Source organism: Zingiber officinale, chromosome 1B (genome assembly GCF_018446385.1).
Source record: "Zingiber officinale cultivar Zhangliang chromosome 1B, Zo_v1.1, whole genome shotgun sequence".
NCBI lineage: Eukaryota > Viridiplantae > Streptophyta > Magnoliopsida > Zingiberales > Zingiberaceae > Zingiber > Zingiber officinale.
In genome coordinates this window covers 94,947,473-94,966,415 of record NC_055986.1, presented here as the reverse complement: position 1 = coordinate 94,966,415, position 18,943 = coordinate 94,947,473, and the positions used below count along the sequence as shown (strand labels likewise).

The 18,943-nt window shown below is 35.7% G+C and overlaps 1 long non-coding RNA gene across 1 annotated transcript; it reads left to right on the top strand.

Moving 5' to 3' along the window:
* Window positions 1-17,348: 17,348 nt before the first annotated feature.
* On the top strand, window positions 17,349-18,149 carry LOC121979714. The gene is made up of 3 exons (XR_006111427.1): window positions 17,349-17,373; window positions 17,847-17,929; window positions 18,007-18,149. It is a non-coding gene; the product is annotated as an uncharacterized LOC121979714 (long non-coding RNA).
* Window positions 18,150-18,943: the final 794 nt, after the last annotated feature.

Genomic DNA, 18,943 nt, shown 5'->3' with positions numbered 1-18,943 from the left:
CTTGCGTCGAGGAGGACTTGTGAGCACGAAGAGGAGCCGGAAACCTCGAGTTGTCCGAACCCTAGAAGTTGTCCTTCTCGGCTGTAAGTCCAAGAAAACCTAAGGTAAGAGCTTCCTCACCTGTAGTAGAGTAGCTTCGGATTCATGTTGGCTTCGTGTTTTTGGTTTGGTTTTGGAATTTGTTCTTGCTTGTCTGGTTTGATTCCGGAATTTAGCTAGTGCATTCTGTATAGAAGGAGCTCGACGCTCTTCGGAAGGCTTCCTTGTGGTTCTGTGGGAATCGTTTCTGTCCTTGTAAGGGCTTGGTTTTGACTTTCCTTCCGTGAGGATTTAAGCGCCGAGTTTCTGTACGCAATCTGTTTGTTAAAAATCCTAACAGAAATGTTAGCTGGTGTAATGAGAATTGAAATGAGTTTTCATTTTGGTTGGTGGGTATAGATAGCAAAACCAGGTTTAGAAGAACAAATTGACAATTCGGAATTTGTTTGTAATTTTCTGATACTTGTAACAGACTTTATATGTTGTAAATTCTATGTAGAACAATGTATGCTGAGACCTACTTGAGTGTGTTGTAAATTTTAGTTCAATCGACAATACTGGAATTTCATTCTTTGAATGTATTGATTTAGTTTTAATTGATATGATTCATGTATACAGAAATTAGATACAAGTGTTATTGCTAGAGCTTTGGGATTTCATTTTTCATATCTAGTAATGATGCTAGATAGTGTAAGCATAGAATAAGGAGGTTAGATGTCTTGGTTTTGGTTTCCGGTAGCATGCTGTGGTTTGTCTTTTGGCTTCCGGATTTTGTGGTAAAGAATTGTGATTAGTTAGGGATTTCTTTTAGAATAGCCCCAAGATTTTGTTGTTACCTTTGCAATTCTTTGAAGCATGGTTAAAAGATTATGATTACCTTATAAAAGCTTAGATGTGAATAAGTTTTGTATAGGTATTGTTTTAGTTTTCTAGTAAGCTTAAATTGGTTGTATAGCCTTGCAAATCTTGGTTCGTGGTTTGAGATAGCATAGAAATCTGGAAGTGTTCGGATTGTAGTTTGAGCCATTGTTTGAGTAGTGTAGTTTCAATTCCAGAATTTGCTATGTTAAATCTGAGCATGAGGTTTAGATAATTTGCTTATGTTAAATCTGAGCATGAGGTTTAGATAATTTGCTTATGTTGAATCTGAGCATGAGGTTTAGATAATTTGCTTATGTTAAATCTGAGCATGAGGGTTAGATAATTTGCTTATGTTAAATCTGAGCATGAGGTTTAGATATTGAGGTTTAGATATGCTACTTCCATTCAAGTATATGGATTTGAGATTCTTTATTCTAGCATGAGGTTTAGATATGTTTTCTTGTTACACTCACTCTAGGATACAGATTTGAATTTCTCTATTCTAACCTGAGGTTTAGATATGTTTCCTTGCTACCATTTATTCCAGCAAGCTTCACATAAGTTTAGAGTCAGTTAGTTTAGTTCTCTTAATTCGAAGCATGCAGTATGGGTTTTAATTCCAACAAGTTTTAGATTTAGTTTAAGCTTGTATGGTATGCAGATTTATATAAGTATTGCTTGCAGATTTTGATAAGTATTGCATGCAGAACTCCAAACTTAGAATAGACTTTTATTAAGCTTAATATGCAGAATTTTATTAGCATAGTAGGCAGATTTTTGGTTTAAGCATTTCGAAGTTAGAATTTGCTTAAATGTTTCAATTTCTTTTTAAAGAAGCATTCCTTTATTAGAAGTATTAACAAGTATAAGAAAGATAAAGAGAAGAAAGAAAAAGGTCAAGGCCTTAAGTAGATCCCAAAGTCAAGACTTTAGGGATTTTTGACACACAAGGTGTTTGTTAAAATGCCGAGGCATTATATATTAGAAGTATTAAAAGATAACAAGTATTTTACTTTTATCAGTGGCATTGTGCTGGACTCTCAGTTGTCCTTGGGTTGGCCTCCCATAGTCGTCCCTAGGTTTAGATAACCTAGTAGTAACGGCACGACCGACGGTCGACGACCCGAGGGTCGCCAAATGGGCCGCCAAATGGGTCGAGTCGTTACAATAGTAAACCCTACTAGATTTGGGACGAGCTACCTTGGGTCTAGTTAGGGATGCGCGCATAGCAAGTACAGTTGTCGGGCCCAAGAAGAAAGTTGATTATTATTTTGAAGTATTATAAGTATAAGTTTTTGAACAAGTAAAATAAGTTTTCACATAAGTATAAAAGTATTAAAAGATAAGTTTTAAACAAGTGAGATAAAAGAATAAGTTTAGAACAAATGAATTAAGTTTCACTTTGTTTTAAAATCAGCAAGTTGAGTTTTCTTTTATCCTAGCATGTTATTTAGATTAGTTTACTATTCTTTGCTATTAGAAGAGCATGAGTAGTTTTACATGTTTAGCATTTCAGTATGTTTGTTTCTTTTACTAGTAGATGAGCATGAGTAGTTTTCCTTTTGAGCAATCAGTTTTAGTTTTCAGTATATTCACATGCATATCGAGTTTTTATGAGTTAGATAGCGCTTACTAAGCATTTTGCTTATAGATTGCATTTCCTCTTACTGTAGATAAAGGAAGGCGACAAGGTGGCGCAGATGGTGTGTGATGCCAGGACTATGGAAGAGACTTGGGACGTTATTAAGTTTTCCGCATTTTAGTAATTAATAAACATTTGAAGTTGTATTTTAAGTTCATGTCATTTGATATTTTTTTTGTTTAGATTGCATGGAGATGAGTTCTGTTTAATAAGTAGATATTTTGACGTTTGTTACTTATTTAACTGCGTGAGTGTTTGATATATATATTCCAGCCGCCTGTGGCTGATGTATATTATGTTTGTATCTCAGTTTAAGGTCACTAGTACAGGGGAGACTCTGCCGAAATTTTTTGATAGAGACTCCTCGTGATTTCGATCATACCGGTTAAGTAGAGTTAGTAGTTAAGTAACGGTCACCCTTAGAGTGTAGTAGTAGTAAGAAGGGTGGTCGTTACATGAGGTAACAACAAGGTGAGTTGGGTTGCTGTTTGATCTGTAAACTCCACTGTGTGATCTTGTTGTATGATCTGTTTGATTTCTGACAGTGATTCCAGCAGTGAGGTTCGGTTATGCAGGGTGGTGTACCGTAGATCAACAATCAAGGCTGTAATTGTGATCGTGAGGTGAAGTAGGACTTGCTGTGGGTTTTCTTGGTTCGGCAGCAACTTCATCCAACCACTCACTTTATTCTAATAGCCACAGCAGTTGTGAATTGAGGTAAGGTATAAGGTTTTAATCTTGTGGTCGATGATTGATAGATAGGATTAGGTAGTTTGGAATTGATCTAATGGTGGATTGGGGATTAGGTAATTAACCCTAATTTATCGTTAGACTTTATTTAGATAAGTTGATGATTATTATTTAGGGTTTTGCCCTAAATGGTTTTACGGATTTATTTAGCAATTCATTTGAATTTTAGCTAAATAAAAGTATATCTATTGGTATTACAGGACTTTGACGCGAGACGAATATCTCGACGTCTGATTTGGACTGGATAGGACCTTTCTTATTGGAGACGGGTACTTTTGACTTTATGTCTTTGATATGCATAGTAGTGAATTTAACAAATAGGAATAATTATGTTTCTTATTTGTTTCAGTTAGTCACTACCCAATACCTGTTACATGCTTGGTTGATTGCTTGTTTTGCATCTCATGTTGTTACTTACCTGATTATACATGCTTATAGGGGTAGTGATATAACCATGCTTCACCATGTTCAGAACCTAGGTGTGATACCTTATCTGATCTGTGTACCCTTGATATGATTTATTGACTATGGTGCACATCATATATGTATATAGATTGGTTCAGTATATTACCATGCTTAGTGTTATGCACCATTCGCATGATTGCATGCTGTGTGATAGATTGCTCCATTATTGTCGAGCACATCGCCAGTTTCATCACTGTTCGGTGCTCCGTTGTGACGCTCATGGGTAGCGTGACACAGCGTGGTAGCACGTCAGTTTGCTCGTTCGGTGCTCCGTTGGTCCGCTCATGGGTAGTGTGATTGCAGCGTGGTAGCACGTCGGGATCCCTCCCCGTCATTGTGTACCGGGAGATGAGAGCATTGCGCTCCCCCATTTATGATTTGGGGTAGGAGGATGTGCATCCTCTGACAGCATCCCGTTCTCTCGGTCACTCATCAGGAGTAGCGATGCAGAGTGCACGGTTGTCACAGCCCTACCCACTTGGTCCCACCATTGTGTGTGAGATGGCTGACTGGCGTCAGGGGTGACCATGACTGCATTAGCATCATACGCATTGATGCATTTATTTCTTGTGATTGTGTTTGCTGCATTTATTTGTTGCATATTGGTTGGATGCCCATGCTTGACATGCATACAGGATTTCTATACCTCTCGGACTGTTTATCCTTGTACCAGGTCCTGGTTAGTACAGTATTCTCCTGTTTATTTCAGTTTGCATTTACCTTTATTACGTCAGGAGACTATACGCATGATTAGTGCTAGATGTTATTTCCTTACTATGTATATTAGTTGTTACCCGCTAAGTGTTGGACTCACACCCTCCTCCATTGCTATTTTCAGGTTGATGCTGTCCGGAGGAGTTCCAGTTGCTAGTCCCCTACAGATCGCGAGGACGTGTGGTTTATCTTTTGGTTTACTTTATCAGACTATTTCTGTTTGATGCACTTGGATTATGGTTTTTGTGTTATGGATATTGCACTGTCGATGATTTTCATTCAGATTTGTTTTACTACATGCCTGTCTGGATGCCAAAAGAGGTGAGTTGATTTTTATCGTCGGATTTGAGTTTTATGAGTGTAGTGGAGTAGGGTTGGTTTTGAGTCTGCTTATCACTATTCAGTTTGTTTACTATTTAACTGCGTGGTTGTGTCAGCCAGAGGCTGAAATTGATATAAACTGCGTGGATGTCTGTGTTATTGTTTGTTTATTATTGTTATTATTCCAGCCGCATGTGGCTGAGGTATATGGTAATGTAGAATGTTTCAGATTGTTCGCCGTACAGGGGAGATGCTGCCGAAATTTCTTCGGACAGGGACTCCTCTGGGGCGTGACATTATAGAAGAGTGAGCAAGAACATTTTGAATCATGTTATTGATTGCTTGAATTTTACGTTCGACTTTGCCATTTTGTGGAGAAGTTTGAGGGCAAGAAAAATGGAACACCATATCATTAGTCTGACAAACTTGCTTAATGACTCATTATCAAATTCCCTCTTATTGTCACACTGAAAACATTTAATATTTTTCTCAAATTGGATTTGAATGAGTGCACTAAAATACAAGAAAATGAAAGGAACTTGTGATTTTCTTCCAATAGGGAATTCCCATAAGAAATTAGTGTAATAATCTAAGAGAATATAATACTTATGACCTGCCATAATTGGTGATGTCCACAAATCACTATGTATTATATCAAAAGGCTATATAGTGCCAGAATTCGAAATAGGAAATGGTAACTTAACATGTTTCCCAAAAATGAAAGATTGATAAATAGAAGATCATGAAGATGGTTTACTGCCAATAAATTTATTATTCATAAGTTAGTGTAAAACAAGTGCTCCCAGGTAGGGGTGGCAATGTCTGGCCCTACACGAAAACATGACTCAAATTGAATATGAAAAAAATCAGGATAGGGTCATGTCTTATCAGGTTCGGGTTGGGTTTGGGTCAACCTAATTGACACAATCAATAAATGGGTTGAGTTTGGGTCAACTTGAAATAACCCGATTACAACTCATGTACCCGTTTATAAATATTTTGGGGTCAGATTCAGGTTGGATTCGGGTCAGATTCTGATTGAGTTCAGGTTAAAATAAGCATATTTTAATAAAATCGGTCTTTTCAGGTTGGGTTTAGGTTAAGATAAGCATGCTTTTATAAATGGGTCATTTTGGGTCGAGTTGAATTTGAGTTATTGGCCATTTCAAATCGGATTTGGGTCAAATACACATAAACCGGTCGGGTTCTGGTCAAACAATTTGACCTTAAATATTACTCAGGTCGGGTTTAGATTTTGATGTTTCAACTCATCAACCCACCAACCCGAACCCGCCAATCTAAACCCGACCAGAATTGCCACCCCTACTCCCAGGTGTTCCAAACAATTAAGCCATAAAGTAGGAGAAAGAGCTTCAAAGGTTGATGGAGAGGTGGATTGATGTATGGTAATGGTGGTGTGAGGATATAGATCCCCAGTGCTATCACATCTCATTAGTGGCATCCCCATCTAAAAATTCTTCATATAAAAATCAAATGTGTCAAACTCAATGGAAGCATTATTGTTAATGGTGAAACAACGTACATATATCAGGTTTTTAATGAGGTTAGGGGCATGTAGTGTTGGGATATGCCCGATACGGTGTGTACTAAAACATATTTCATATACATGCACAGTGGAAAATAAAATAATAATAATTCCTAAATTATTACATCACATGCACCATACGCATACAAGGATACAATATGCCAAACATGATCACATAATTAAATTTTTTATGGAAAGTAAATTTACACTAAGTGTACCTTACGGATGACTTTTAACGAGAAGGGCATTAATCGTAGCGACGTTGTCAAACCTCACCTCTATTAGTATCCATGCCGAGCTCCTCAAGATAACTCCTTGAGTACAAGCCTCTCCTACGGAAGTTACTATCCACGAGTGAAGAAGAGGGATCAAGAGGAAGAGGAAGAGAAGCACACAAGGAAGATATTTCTTCCTTGTGGTGGTCACAACAACAAGGGGAAGGGCTTCCCCTTGTTGGCGGCGACAAAAAGAGGGGAGAGGGAGAGGAGAAGAGAAATTGGGTTAAGGTTTTCTAAAAACCTTATAAGCCAATTAATGATTTCATGTGTATAATTTTCTCTCAACCATATCAATATATAGCCCTCATTAATGAGTTGGATTAGAAAGCTCAAATCCAACCATTATCCCTTAATCAAAAATTAGCCAATTAACCTCTTGATTTGGCTCACAACTAAACAAAGTTAGTTCATGACTAATTCATGATTTAACCAAATATGGTCCGACTCTTCCATAAAAGATGTGGCACATCTGCACTTCCATTGCGACAAATATTTCCATATTTGTCTTATGTATGGTTCAACCAAACATTTATCTCTTGATCTAAGAATCATATTCTTTAACTTGTTTTACTTCTTTTAAAGACTCGTTAGTGCATGTGACCCAATAGGTTCCCGGTTTATCTTGGTCATCTATAATTAACTACTTAATTATAGAACAAGCATGAGTGACACCTAGTAGTATATAATGATCTCTAATTTGTTGAAAAATTATAGTTGATCTTAGAATTAATTCTAAATCCTTCAGTAACTACAGTGAGTCATGCCTTGTCCTTTCACTTGTCTTATGCCCACCTAGTTCAGGACATGATCTATGTGTTTTATCCCCACTGGCTGAATATGTTACACTAGCCCAAGTAATACTTTCTCATTTTGTGGATTCAAATTACTCATACATGTATACAAGAGTCTCACACTCTTAACATGTGATGATTTGGTCAAAGACTTTGAGTAATAATCCTAACGAGTGACCATAGGGTATACGTCTTCTCGCAAGGAGCGGTGAATCCTCTGTGGGATCTCCAAAGACCTTCGAGCACTTCAACATATACCCAATCATCCTAGGTCTATATCTCAATGAGATGCTTGCTTAAGATATCATAGTATAAGACTCTATGACCAAAATGACTTGTATTCCTCAAGTCAAAGGAAACTTACACTCGTGCTGCAGTAAGAAATTCACGGACATATCTATATATATGTAGAGAACTATATGAAGTCTTACAACGAGTCACTCCAATGAACTAGTTACCATAACCAACATCCATGTTTAACTCTCGACATCCCAATGTCTCTAGCTAGTGAGAAAATAGCTGTTTGGCCGAACCAAGGAGTATAACCCATGGTAGTCTTACAAAATTGATGATGAGCGAATGCATCAATTCGAAGACTAGGGAAATTTTAATATATTCATAATTGCACATGTAGAGATAATCACTAGTTGTGATTCAATCACAAATTCTCTCATGTTATGAATTATATTACAAACATTCAGTAAATGAGTTTAAGACAATCAAACATATAATATGCACTCAAATAGTGAATCTATACTTATCAAATAAATAGAAAAAAAAATAACAGAAGGCGATTGCGTTAGGACATCTCTCAAATTCTATCACTCCCATTTGACCTAAAGTCAATCGCTACGGTGTCCTAAATTGTAAATACAGACATGACTCTCAAACTTGCTTTGTGGTAGAGACTGTCAAAGGATCCGCTAGATTCCTTTTAGTGGAAATTTTTTCAAGTTGTATTTCTTTCCTATTAACGATCTCCCTGATCAGATAATAATGGAAAAGTACATGTTTTGATTGCTGATGAGACCTCAATTCCTTTGATTGCGCAATGGTGAAAGTGTTATCACAGTAAACAAGTAATGCTTCAATAATGGATGGAACCACTCCAAGTTCAATGATGAACTTCTTAATCTAAACCGCTTCCTTTACTACTTCTGAAGCTACAATGTATTCCGCTTCACAGGTATAATCTGCAATAATATCTTGCTTGAAACTTTTCCAACTAACTGCATCTCCATTTAATATAAATATAAATCCAGATTGAGACTTGAAGTCATCCTTGTCCATCTAAAAACTAGCATCTGTATATCTGTGTATGGTCATATGACCATCTCCATAAACTAAGAACATATACATAGTTCTTCTTAAGTACTTAAGAATCATCTTGACAGCCACCCAATGATACATTCCTGAATCAGACTGGTATCTTCTTGTAACACTTAGAGCATATGATACATCGGGTCTTGTACATAACATAGCATATAGGATAGATCCTATTACGGACGCATAAGGTATCTTATCCATGCAAATCCTCTTGTTTTCTGTGCGTGAGCACATAGACTTTGAAAGTTGAATTGCATGCCTCATAAGTATGAAACCTTTCGTGGATTTAGACATGCTAAACCATTTTAGCACTTTGTCTATATATGTCGACTATGAATGACCAATCAACCTTTTCGATCTATCTCTATAGATTCTTATCTCGAGGATGTAAGTTGCTTCGAGTGTGATGCTCAAATTAGAGATTTGTAGAGAAAGACATAGAAAGATAATTCGTAAATAAAGAGTAGCCACCTCTAGGTTTAAATGAAAATAAACTTTATTCAAATCAAAACTAAATTTAACATATTTTTACAAGAGCTCTAACCCATCTTTAAATAGCCTAAGAAATAAGGAAAATTCGCAAACTAATCCTTAAAAAAAAAGAAGACAAAATCTAAACTAACTTTTAGAAAAGAAAGTTAATCTTAAAATTTTAAAAAAATAAAATAAAAAGTTAAAAGAACAAATCTAGAGTTTTAATGACCCAGTTAGCCGATTCCATCTCGTCTAGATTTTTAGAGTGCAACCATGTCAGAATGGCATGAATCTATAGATATTTGATCGAGTTTTGATGACTCTAAAAGTCTCAAGCCATGAGATTTGATCTTTAGATATACTTCCACCTCTTTAGATTTTTGACCTTAATAGAGTGCAACCATATCAGAATGCCATGAGCTAATTATCTTCCTTGTAAGTAGTCTCGATCGTCATTCTTCAAGTTCCAAAAGGGAGGTTGGTAGCCTCGTTTTCATCTCGTCATAGCTCGAAGGGGAACATAGCTGTATCGGAGGACATAAATTGGTTGTGTTGTTGGATCTCCTACATCAGATGCCCCAGGTTTACAAAAATTCATCCTCGAGTTCATGGTAGTGTCTTCAAGATCAAAAGTCCTCAAGAGCTCGTCATATACTGGTGGCTTGTTAGTTGACTCGGTCTCATCTTCATCATAAATTGGATCATTGACAATTTTGATCTTGTTGTCCATATCTTTATCAAGAATAATTTTATTCAAATTAAAATAAAATAAATTATAACCTTTAAGTTCTCGGGCACTATGATCACAATGTGAGTCTTCCTCAATCGGAACATATTTGTCATGATCTCATCCTCGTACCTCAAGATCTTTAAGATCTTGATTGCTAAACACTGGGATGACTCTGTGACTTATCTTTGTAGATCTTCAATAAGCTCATAGGGTACAATTCGATCCTGGTTATGAGACTTCCTCAATAGGAACCTATCTTTCACAACCATGACCATGACTATGATGATCATCGATGGATCATATTAACTGATTTAGGGGACGAAACTCCAAGCGCAATGTTTCAATTAGAGGTTTACAGGGAAAGACATAGAAAGATAATTCGAAAACAAAGACTTGACGCCTCTAGGTTTAAATGAAAAAAACCTTTATTCAAATCAAAACTAAACTTTACATGTTTTTACAAGAACCCTAACCTATCTTTAAATAGCCTAAGAAATAAGAAAAAGTCACAAAAAAAAAGAATAAAAAATAGTAAAAGAAAACTAATTCTAAAAAAATGAGATAAAATTCAAACTAACTTTTAAAAAATAAAATTAATCTTAAAAATTTTAAATAAATAAAAGAAAAAGTTAAAAGACCAAATCTAGAGTTTTGATGGACCTAGTTAGTTGATTTCATCTCATCTGAACTTTGAAAATAGTGCAACCATGTCAGAAGGCCATGAGCTAATTATCTTCCTAGTAAGTAGTTTCGATTGCCCTACTTAAAGATCCAAAAGGGAGGTTGGTAGCCTCATTTTTTTCTCATCATAGCTCGATGGGGGAACATAGCTGTATCGAAGGACATAAATTGGTCATACTGCTAGATTCTCCTGCATCACCTACTCCTGAAAGAGGATTAATCATGATCTTTCCATTTATCCAGAAAGTACATGTATGTATCAAGACCTAAGATGCTCTTCCAGTTGGAACAGTGTGAAGAAGGACATTCAAGAACTCATATCTTGACACTTGGTGTATCGATATGGGACGACAAAATAGTAGAGTGACACAGTAGAAGCGTACTGGACACATAAACCATAGAGAGCATCAGAGACAAACAAACTTCCTACGGAAGATTTTTAGTACCTATGTAGAAAGGGGAACATAGTAGAATGAACTTTGGATGGTGCATGCTTTAATTTGGGTGATTGTTGATTGTTAACCAAGTGCATCCATTTCCTACTGACCCACTAGATTGACTCATTAGATCGTTTGGTGGAGTTTCCAAATGAGTCATTTGTAAAGAACTTTATTGTTGTGCAGTATTTTAGACATACACATCGACGAATGTAGCACACCATTCACACATTGGAGGATCCACTCCGTGCTTGTGCAAAAGACTTGGAGGCAGCCAGGAAGACCATATACACATAGTGGATTTTAACCATAACAGTTAGCTAGACGTCAACATGGATGTAGCGGAAGCATTATGGGTTCATAACCCACAGAACAATGATTTTCTAATTTAGAAGTATATCATTAGTATATAAGGGATCCCTAATCATTATAGGCTTATTTAGATACTAAAATTGACTAGTATAGGGGTGTACTGTTTAGTTGTTACCTTTACATGAGGATATTTTAGTATTACAATTTAAGTAGTAAATTTGGAGACCAAATTTTTAATAGTCAGAGAAAATGTAATATACCAAAATTATAAAAAATGATTAAAATGGTTAAAATTAGATATATTAAATTTATTTAGGAAAATAAATTTGTCTTGGTGAGAAATTAAGAAAGAAATAGGTTTATATGTATTTATAGAAATTACTAGAATTTTTCTAAATTTTAAATGAATCTTTTATATTTTATAATGATAAAGGGGTACATTTCAATCCTGGTATGAGGTTTCCTCAACCAGAACCTATCTTTCACAACCACGACCATGGCTGCGATGATCATCGATGGATCTAAGGCACTAATATTAACTGACGTAGGGGAAGAAACTCCAAGCACGATGTTCAAATTAGAGGTTTGTAGAGAAATACATAGAAAGATAATTCACAAACAAAGAGTTGTCACCTTTAGGTTTAAAAAAAGAAAACTTTATTCAAATCAAAACCAAACTTAACATGTTTTTACAAGAGCCCTAACCAATCTTTAAATAGCCTAAGAAATAAGAAAATTTCACAACAAAAAGGAAAAAAAAAGTAAAAGAAAACTATTTCTAAAAAATAAGATAAAATTTAAACTAACTTTTAGAAAATAAAATTAATCTTAAAAATTTTAAATAAATAAAAGAAAAAGTTAAAAGACCAAATCTAGAGTTTTGATGGACCTAGTTAGTCGATTTCATCTCATCTGGACTTTGAATATAGTGCAACCATGTCAAAAGGCCATGAGCTAATTATCTTCCTAGTAAGTAGTCTCAATCGACCTTCTTTAAGACCCAAAAGATAGGTTGGTAGCCTCATTTTTTTCTCATCATAGCTCGATGTGGAACATAGCTGTATCAGAGGAGATAAATTGGCCGTACTGCTAGATTCTCCTATATCACCTACTCCTGAAAGAGGATCGATCATGATCTTGTCGTTTATCCGGGAAGTGCATGTATGTATCAAGACTTAAGATGCTCTTCTAGTTGGAACAGTGTGGAGAATGAGATTCAAGACCTCATATCTTAACACTTGGTTTATTGATATGGGATGAAAAAATAGTAGAGTGACAGCAGAAGCGTAGTAGGCCATAAACCATAGAGAGCATCAGAGACAAACAAACTTACTGCGAAAGATTTTTAGTACCTGAGTAGAAAGGGGAACATAGTACAATGAACTTTGGAGGGTGCATGCTTTGATTTGAGTGATCGCTGATTGTTAACCAAGTGCATCCATTCCTACTGACCCGCTAGATTGACTCATTAGATCACTTGGTGGAGTTTCCAATGAATCATGTGTACATAACTTCATTTTTATGAAGTATTTCAGGTAGACACATCGACGGATGTAGCACTCCATTCACACATTGGAGGATCCACTCCGTGCTTGTGCAAAAGACTCGAAAGCAGCCAAGAAGACCATATACACAGTGGATTTTAACCACAATAGTTAGCTAGACATCAATATGGGAGTAGTGGAAGCATTATGGGTTCATAACCCATAGAATAATGATTTTCTACTTTATAAGTATATCATTAGTATATAAGGGATCCCAGATCGTTATAGAATTTTCTAGATACTAAAATGGACTAGTATAGGGGTGTACTATTTCATTGTTACATTTACATGAGGATACTTTAGTATTACAATTTGAGAAGTAAATTTGGGGACCAAATTTTTAATAGTGAGGGAGAATGTAATATACCAAAATTATATAAAAAGATTAAAATTAGATATAATTATATTTATTTAGGAAAATAAATTTATATTGGTGAGAAATTAAGAAAGAAATAGGTTTATATGTATTTATAGGAATTACTAAATTTTTTATAAATATTAAATAAATCTTTTTATATTTTATGAGGATAAAGGGGTAAGAGATAAAGCTTATTTAGAATATCCAATTAAAATGGGAGTTAATTAAATAGAAAACCTAAGTCTAGATAATCTAAACCTAAGTTTCATTTCCTCTTCTAGCCTCGTTTCCGTCTCTTCCCCTTGCGCTCGTGGCTTTGTTCCGCCGAACGGCACCATCATTCATGAGCAGCTGGAGTTGCGTCCCTTTCCTTCCCTAATGTCGGCCATCATCCTAGACAATCAGGAAGCACGCCACATGTCCTTGTCTTATGGCTGTGTTTCTCTTTCGGTTGTGCGACATGCGCCGACTACCATAGCCTCTGCCTCCACCCAAGAGCTGGTTTTCCCTATGCAATCTTGACATTGATCGCCGACCTTTTTTGAACCTGTGAGTAGCTTGACGCCACCTGTTTCTTGTTCCCTCTACTGAGTAGACATCGTTCCGCCATCCTCACCACGATGTCGTCGTACTTAGAGAAGAAGAAGATGGGTATCGTGAGCGCCATCGGTCCACACCACTGTCATTGCTGCCTCCTAGTTGTCGTGAGCCATCGCCGGAGAAGAAGTCATGAGCCACCAGTGGTGAATTTGGGTAACGTTAATAAATACTATCTTAATTAGATAATTAATTAGGGTATTAATTAATTGGATTTAATTATAAGATTAATCAAAGTATCAATACATTAAATGATAGTTAATAAGTTTAATTGATGGGCTAATTTGGTTCTGGTTTATTTGTTTAAAGTTAATTAATAAGTTATTAATTAATATTATTTTATTTAATTGGTAAGTTAGATAATTGGTTGTTATATAATTAACTAAGTTATTAATCTATTTGATTAATTAATGAAAAAGGGTTAATTGAATTAGATTGAGAATTAATTATATATCAATTTAAGGATTAATTGAATGATTAACAAACTTACTAATTGATTTATTAAATTAACATGATAGTTAATTAAATTAATGATTGACTAATTGGTAAGTTGATAAATTAACTATTTAATAGGTTGATTAATTAATTAATAGATCGATTAATTATCTATAGATTAATTAATCAAGGGATAATTCATTGCTTACACTACAACAAAAACCCTCATAGACATCAGTGGAACAACAACAGTTTTAAGCAAAAACCGATGTCTTTGAGTATTTTACATAGGTTTTTTAAAAAACTGGTGTCTATGAGCTCAGATTTTCGCTCATAGACATCAGTTTTTTAGGCGATGTCTATAAGCGCCCTTTTTTTCGTTAATAGACACTAATTTTAACAGCGATTTTTAAAACCCGGTGTTAATGAACCAAAATAAAATATTTTATTTTTCCCACCAGCCAAAATTTGCAACACTGTGAAGTTCCCTCCAAACCTAAATCTATATCGCGCCCCTTCCTCCGACCATCTCTCTCGCCTAAACCTAAACCTAAACCTTCAACCATCTCTCTCAACCTCATCTCCCTCTTCCCCCTTCCTAGATCGACGCCCCTTCCTCTCCCGATCAGGATCAACACACGACGCCCTTGCTTCTCTGTCCAACCACACAGCATCAACACACGGGCTGCTAAGATCACGCTGCTCTCGTTCGCCACTCATCCAGTCCGCCATTGGATTGGCTTTGTCAACCCTTTATTATCCAACTTTCCCCTCTCCTCCAGTCCTCCCATTCATCCTCCAAACCCTAGCCTCCTCGGATCTCTCCCATTTAGGATATTTTCTCAAAACCCTCATCGTCCAACTTTCTATTTTTCTCCTGATTTGCTTCTCTTGCAGACTCTATCTAGCTCCACTTTCCAGTTTTCGTCTGCCAAGGTGATTCTTTTCATTTTTTTTTTAGTTTTTTGGTGTGATTGATGCGTTTTCGTTGTATATTTTGATATTATCTTGTCTTGATATATTTTTTTTCTCTTGATTCGAGATAGTATGGGGGAAGCCAAGGATAATGATGTTTACGAGAAGGAGCTCCTGGACTACGAAGAGGAGGAAGAGAAAGATCCGGATTCGGTCGCTGCCAAGGTTTCCGGTGAAGTTGTGAAAAAGTAAGAACGGATTTTTATCAGTCCATGCGAAGAAAGACGAGTAAAAGTGCTGCTTTTTACCGTCACATACATCTAAGCGGATAGGTAAGGAGGTAGAGGAGGATCGAAGAGGCTACAAATTGTAGAAGTAGTTCCTGCTACTTTTCATTGTCCTGATCAAACATTCTCCTCTCTCTCTCTCTCTCAACCTCTGCGGCCGCCCTCTATTTTCCAAACCCTAGATTGGTGAGTTGAGAATATGAATTCGCATAAATTGAGTTTATATAATTCTTCACTTGGACCGGAGCTTGTTAGAAAGTTCGATCTCTTATATTGATTGATTGATTGAAGTAGCTAGCGGTGGGTTAATTGTGAGATCGATCGATGGGGCGAGGGAAGATTGAGATAAAGCTCATCGAGAACACGACGAACCGACAGATTACCTTCTGCAAGCGCCGGAATGACCTCCTCAAGAAGGCTTACGAGTTGTCTGTCTTGTGCGAGGCTGAGGTCGCACTCATCGTCTTCTCCAGCCGCGGACGCCTCTATGAGTACGCCACCAACAGGTGAAAGTGAAACCCTAGTCTGTCTCTTCCCTCCACATTTTCTTTTCTTCTTCTTCTCTTCTTCTTCTTTTTAATCTTGTTGGTTTGCCTCTTTATGCAACTTACAAAGGAATAGGTACTCCATAAGCCGAAGGTGTTTGACATTTTTTCTCACTGAGAGGAAGACTAAATTAGAATCGTTTCTACGTTTTTTTCAAAGGAGGATTGGAACCTATCCTCTTAGATCTCAATGTCATTTTTGGCTTTGGCTTTGACTTTGGTTTTAGGAGCTGTGATCCGAATTGGTTATGAGTAGATAGATTTTAGATTTAGTTTTCTGTCAGATGTTTGTACACTCCAATTCACTTAGTAGTTGAATCTAATTCGTTAAAATCAATTTTGGTCATTAAAGTTTGTTCATAATATAAAATATCTTCTGGTACAAAAGAGAGCATTGTGTTGGCAATAGTTCAATTTCATCTTAGGCGTATGAGGTAATTAGTGAAATTATATGGAAGTGGTTTTTTTTCAATTAAAGTACTAGAACTATAGACTTGTCCTCTGCTCATTTTACTTTCTTAATTTGAGAGCAAATTAGGAGAACCCTATTTAAATTTAAATAGATATCTCGTTTCATCATCGAGTGGATAGATGCATAAATATTTATGGTATTTTGCAGGTAAAGATCACTTGCATGTTTCTCAGTTTGGTGGAGAATAAGGTAAACCTTTCCATTAAAGGATCCAGAAGATTATTTTTTACTTACTGGGGTACTCCTCAATTTTCATCAGTACAACATGAATGTATTCCACAAGCTATTCTGGGAATGGATGTTATTTGTCAAGCAAAGTCTGGAATGGGTAAAACGGCGATTTTTGTACTTTCTACTCTTCAGTAAATTGAGCCAACAGCAGGCCAAGTTGCTGCACTTGTGATGTGTCATACAAGAGAATTGGCCTTCCAGGTTTGACTTTATTTTTAAAGAATGATTTATGTTGATTTTGGTGGTTCTAGAATTTTGATTCATATTTATATTTGTGCAGATTTGCCATGAGTTTGAGCGATTCAGCACGTACTTACTAGACATCAAGATTGCTTATTGTATACTGTACTTGTTGTCCATAACCTATCTTTGAACTATTAATATTATATCGTGATATAGGTTTTACATCAGAAACCAAAGAAGACACTGAAGGAGATAACCAAAGATTTATGCCCAGTTGAGACCACTTATAAATATTCAAAGTTTTAGTCATTTAGATTGTCAGTAACGAACTGTTTTTTTGGTTTGATTTGGTTTTCAGGTTCTTAACATACAACAGTTATACAGAATCAGTACTATGTACTGGGATGACAAGTATGGCAAGCAGAGTGTTACATCAGAGGTCTGATTTCACTTAGATATGTTCTTAAGTTGCATTCTGTTTATATATATATATATATATATATATATATATATATATATATATATATATATATATATATATATATATATATATATATATATATATATCACATGCATAATTTTCATATTCACAATGGAATAGCTAAGTGTGGTACCAACTAAGTTTGTGTGGGGAGAAAATAGAGAGCAATTAAGGCACCAAGACGGGGCCAGTCTAGTGAAGCAATAATGGTGCGTTTCTAGCATCTAGTAATATTCTTGTTGACATAACCAACTGATGGAAGACAATTGGGAATAAATATATTGGCCTATACCAAGTCTTCCATCTCATAGCTTGCCTTTGGGACAAATGGTATCAACCTTATTTTGTAATGACTTCAAACTGTTCTGTTGCACTTTTAGGTCTTTCCAAGTAATGACGTAGAGTTTTTTTTTTCCTTTTCAATTTTATAGATCATTTCAAGTATGAGACTTGTGATGGCCGAGGGCTCAAATAATTCTTCCAATAATTCTTTCTTGTTAGATGATGATTCCAGGTAGGCCTTAAACTTTTTCTTCCTCTGTTCTACATATTAGTTACTATAAATTAGATTTACATTCTCCTTTGATGAAGCATTCCATTTTTGGTCGATGATATCTCAAAGTCAATGACAGAAATAGATATAGCAGATATCGATCCACCGCCTTTCCTTTGTCAGAGTTCGGGCTTTGCATTTTTGGCACAATGAAAGTCGCAAATGTTACCCTCCTGTTTATCCACTGCTAATCCCCCTGTGCCTGTGCATAAATTTCTGCCTTCCATCCTATCCATATCATCAAGTAAACAGGGTAGTATTATAGCAGATATAATATCATTCTTTTATGATATGATCTACACATGCACATTATAAACAATATACAATAAGCAATGATGATATATGGTGAATTTACTTCTTTACTTATTTCTTGTTTTACTTGATGTATTATTAAGCATCCTCATCCATATATTATAGGCCTTGGAAATTATATACAGTTATATATTGACCATAATATTAGTAATTTGATTATCAAGTTGATCTCATAGTTCTGTTGGTTCTAAAGGAAATTTATTCTTTGTCACTTTTTATACGTACAAGAGTTTTGGATTGTTTAGGGGAGAGAATTACAAGTCAGAAAAGCTCAAGTTCTTTAGTGGATATATACAGTTGTTTGTTTCACCTTTCTTGATCTCAATGCACACCATTCCCTTAGTTTAGGGAGGTAGTACATTTGTTGAGTTGTTGTTACAAATTAATCCCTTATATTTATGTGATAATTGATGAATGTTTCTTTTTTTTAAGCATTTCAGTTAGTCATCTTGTTACCTGGTGCCCTTACTGCTTTTTCAACTATGATTTTTGGTCTTGGTTTACTAATATATTATTTATGTGTTTTTACAGTTTACAAATCTCAAGTACTCCAGAGTTGAAATTGATGAAGTGCGGATCGAGTGGGCTGAATGCATGCTAGATTACATTTGAAGTGCGGTTCTACCTTGATGTGTTGTTAAAAGAATGTTCTACCTTGATTTT